Source organism: Adiantum capillus-veneris, chromosome 1 (assembly GCF_014529385.1).
Source record: "Adiantum capillus-veneris isolate H3 chromosome 1, ASM1452938v2, whole genome shotgun sequence".
NCBI classification, from domain to species: Eukaryota; Viridiplantae; Streptophyta; class Polypodiopsida; order Polypodiales; family Pteridaceae; genus Adiantum; species Adiantum capillus-veneris.
This window is the reverse complement of record NC_140931.1, coordinates 120,403,077-120,408,180: the sequence shown is the minus strand read 5'-3', so window position 1 is coordinate 120,408,180 and position 5,104 is coordinate 120,403,077.

Sequence of the window (5,104 nt, the reverse complement as noted above, 5' to 3'; positions counted from 1 at the left end):
TCTCTCTCTCTCTCTCTCTCTCTCTCTCTCTCTCTCTCTCTCTCTCTCTGTGAAGATGACTCAAAGAATAACGCCCAGAGAGCCCGATTGGGGCCCTATATATATAATTTTGTGGTCCCATCGGGCTTTCTAGTTTCCCTGGCGAGGCTGTAGAGAAAACTAAATAGTCCAGCGGGCTTGCAAGAAAAATATAAAACTGTGGTGGGATTTTATTGGATTTTTGTGTCGCCCTAAACCAGATTCTTTGTGATCATGCTAAGTGTAATCATTTTAATGTGTCAATAAGCCCTTGTGATCACACAAAATTTGTGGTAATTACGTATCATCATTGGCTGGTAATGTATTTTTAGTAATAACGTATCATCATTGCCAAAATACATTACGTGTGATGATATTACCGGCCATTGACTACCGGCCAGCCACTGACCAACCAGCCAAACGACTGACCGTTTCTTTGACCACTTTTCAATCATCGTCATAATATTCCAACAAAAAGGAATATTCCAGCAAAACTTTTGGTTTCCGACTACAAGTGATTTTTCTTCACGCACGATGGCTTCTCCTCATAATAGGGGCCTTACAAATGTGCGTTTTAAATACAAAAAATTACAACGGGTAAATCAGGCTCCAAATTTAACAGATTGTAAGGTCAAAATTGGAGGCTTTTGCCAGTAACAACACTAAGACTTGTGTAAATTTCTCGGTTTTCTTGAAAGCAAACTCAAAATCTAACTAGGATTTTACAATTTTAGCTGGTTAGAATAAATTGGACCTCGGTTTTTTTCTAACACACCTCCCTCCCTCCCTCCCTCTCTCTCTCTCTCTCTCACACACACACACACACACACACACACACACACATCAGTGTTTGAAAAGAGTGTGCCTCACCTTAGCCTTGAGCCAATTGAAAATCCAATTAGCCGCTTGAAAGAAGAGGGAGAAGGAGAAAACTCGCTTGGAAAATTCATAAAAATAGAGTAAAATTATAAAAAAAGCCGATTATTTTGTTAAATTCCTTCTTTGAATCTACCCCAAAGGAAATTTTTTATGTTTTTGAAAATGATTTTTCTCAAACACTAACGAACACACACACACACACACACACACACATACACAATTTATTGCAACTAAAAATATTGCCCTCTTGAGGCCACCGCAAAAACTTTACCTTGTTAATATTTTGATTTGTAAAGAGTCCTTTCATTTTAGAACTTCACAAAGATTCATTTTAGTAAATTTTTAAATTGTTTTATTATTCTTTATCTATGCTTTAAATCTTTTTTTTATAAAGACATTGAAATATTCTTTTGTTTTAGTTTTTTTAATGTGCTATATTGTTTATTGGTTTTACTTTATTTTCTTTCCATTTTATTTTGTTTTCAAATGATAATGTGCAATGTGCACCTTTGACCATATTATTTACGTGCAGAACCTTTTCTAATATATAAACCATTCGTGAATCTGATCGGGATCACATGAGCGGGTGAAGACATTCAAAAAGGAGAATGCCTCCATCGTGGAGGTTTTCCATTGGCTAAAAAGGAAATTGCACTCCTTCAAATCCACATAAAAATTACCAAGTCCCCCCTCCCTGAAGACAAGTTGTACTTCCACGGACTTTTCAGCACGAAACATGGATCGACGTGATTGAACTGAATCTATTGGCTACTTGCTCAACAACACTATAGCTCATTGGACGTCAAAATCTTGCAAAATAAATTTTATAGAGCTGCATCCATCCCTTGTGAACAAAGGGAGAGGTGGAAGAAAGAGTACGAGGTTTCTGCCACCAACACAAACGTAGTCTTTGTATGTATAATGTAATTTTCTTTTTCTTAAATGATAATGTGTAGGGTGCACCTTTCACCTTTTTTTCAATACTCACAATAGTGATGGAGAGAATTTATATTAACATAGAAAGAATACATTTTCCCTCAAGTACATGTGCCTTAAGGTGATAAGGGGCTTGGGCACAACCACAACCTACACCAAAATAGGATTTCTACGAATAACCTCTCGAGTGGTCTAGGCACCTCAGAGCATGATGCCACTCTTTATTGCTAAATGTAGACCCTCTTTTAGCTCCTACAACATGAATGAACTCAGTGCTCAAACACTACAACCAGTTTAGCCTCAAATACCCAAATAGTCCTAGACTTCCAAACGTGATTCGGGTAAGAAAATTTGGTGATTTGGGTGCACACAAGAACGTCCTGACTTAGGATCCTACACCCTTCTATGAGCAGCTCATTTGTAAAAAAAATAATTTTCCATGTATTTTGTATCCATTTGTAGACTTTAATGACTAATCCTCACGAGGGAGGGCACTTGCTAATAAACGAATGTAGGGGGTCCTCCAAAGCTGATTTGCAACTAGAGCAAGTGTCAATCCCAGTCCCTCTAGCATGAACCTTGATCCCAGTAGGCATTGTTCCCCAAAGGACCTTAAGCGCTACTCCACACTTAATAGTACCGAGCATATGGGATTTTGCCTCCTCAATCGCCTATACGTGCTCTTTTGGCTGGCCAATAATTTGAATGAGATGGTCAATCATGAGTTTGGCCATAGCATTTTGGTTCTTAACCACCTTTGCCTTCTTGTTGGTGATTGTTGTAATAGCATCCCTTCTTCTAACCTTGACAGATATAATGAAGTGGTTTCGATTGGCATGTTAGAGTTTGAGGGCAAGCTCTTTTGCTGATAGGTGGCTCTTTTGTATCTCCTTCGCTTGCACCTTAGCCTGTAGCACTTTGGCCTCAAGCCATCTCTTGTGCTCCCCTCTGAATCTCTTCCTTGTTGCTTTCTTTTGGAGAGATCCTCAATTTCTTCAATCAACTCCCTATTTGCTACGTCTTGAGCCTTTTTTACTTAAGGCCTTGCTTGTTTAGTCACTGATTGGATTCTATGTAACAGGGAAGACCAGGCGCGAGGGTCAACTACACCCACATCAAGTTCGTCGAGAGTCTTCTTAGTAAGGGACCTGCAAAGAGGGTCCTTAAATAGGTGTTCCCCAAATACTAGTTTCTTCTTTCTCCCCTCTAAGGAGCGAAGCATCATTACTAGCCCTGGCTATGTGAAGCTTAATGGGGAAGTGATCCGGCATACTCTTGGAGGTATTGATATTTAACATGACAAAAGTGGGAATCCAATCCGCCTGATGAGAGATTTAGCACCTATCAATATGGGAGGCCATGTTGGCATACTGTGTCCAATCAAGAGAGCTGTTCCATAGACCAATAGTCCATAAGTCAAGCAATGCCCATTTTTTGCACATTTCTTTCCATATCCTGCTAGTATGCTAGCTACACCTGATTTGTCCTTTCCAGTCTCCACCATATTGAAATCCCCCATGATGCACTAGTCACCTTCCAGTGGGTAATCTCTGTGATCCATTGGCTCTCCCCTTAGCATCACATGGAGCATAAATGTTAACAATGGTGATAAGTTGGACTACCCACTTAATTCTTACCCGAAGGACATTGGATAATATAACTTTATTTAAAGCATAATAGAAATTCCATGTGACTATAAGAACTCATTTTAACTTACTCTCCATAAATCTCATTCCCCCCTTAACTGTGAAAGCCTTTGTGCCTTCTCACCTGGTTTTGTATTGTTGGGATGTTCAAGTCTTGTATTGCCTCCCCATCTTGGGGGAACCACCTATATTACTATGGAGCAGTCTCCTGCATGCACCAAAGGCCCCTAGTTTACCCCTATCTATTATTTGTAGAATTCATCTTTCCTCCAACTTAGCATCCTCTCCCTTAAACTCACGTGGTACCATACGATCACCCTTAGTGAATGCCTTTGGCTTCACATGTGACTTAATCCAAATCTTCAAAGTGTTAGAGGACACTCTTCTCTCTTCTCCACTCTTCTCTTGCCATGACAACGTAGCACTCCACTCTAGGAGGTGCATCCGCACGTGGTATCTCTCTCTCTCACGCTCTCTATCTCTCTCTTTTTGTGTATGATTGGATGATATGCTCACAGGATTCGTCAAGTATGCATAATCGCGGTGTTTTATTGTTCTATCAAGCTATTTTAGGTTTGTTGCAGGAATGCCATGCCTTCCATTTGTAGCAATTTTTAACGGTTTTTCTTGATTTTTGAAGGTGCTTACATACTTCACACCTCTCCTCTGTCCCATCACACTTGGACAACGTCTCCTCTGGCACACTAAAGATCTAGGGATATGTTATTGAGAGACCCTTATTCACATTCCTAGAATGTCATTGAAACCAACTAGGATGCCCATACCCACCAAAACACCAAAAAAGAAAAGAGTGTGAGGCCTGTTGGAGCGGCATAATAACACCATGGACAAACTTTACTCACAAAAGTTAGATATTACACCAAATACCAAAAATGAAGCAAAGAAGAAAGAGCCTTGGAGATGCTAAATATAAGTCCATGGACACCACTAGAGAGAGATTCAAGATACAAAGAAGGTTGATGCTTTGGTTCACCAAAAGCTTTGGGAGGCATATGTGGAACCAATGTATTAAGGGTTGGAAACACCATTCTTAAACTCTCGTGCTACACCTCCTTTTGTATTGAACTCTTCACACCTCCCATGGAACTTTCTAAAGGATATTTTACTATACCTACAACAACAATACCATGCATTTTACAATACTATCATAGATTAAAAATTCCATATTCATACCTCAACTTCAACTTGATGTTCTACTACAGAATCTAGAATCTAGAATCTAGAGTAGATCATTGTAGAGATGATCACTTCTTAGGATCTAAAAATTACAGCCACCCATAAATAAATAAAGGCAAAGGATGATGACACTCCATTGTTCAATAATCTTAAGCCTTTTGCCTTGGATTTATTTTTTAATCACAGTTCAGCATCCTAATGTTTTCACAAGTAGACTCACAGTTCTATTGCATGGCCAAGCCACAAAAAGAGGGAGAGACAAAGAGAGAAGAGAGTTCTTCTCTTTCGTAAAACAATCCAAGAGACCCTATATGTCTATCAAAAACAAGTCCTCAAGTCGAGATGTGTAACTCAAAAGAAAGTTGAGAGAACGAATCTACTGCACTTAGTTTAGAGAGAGAGAAAGAGAGAGAGGGAGAGATCATATA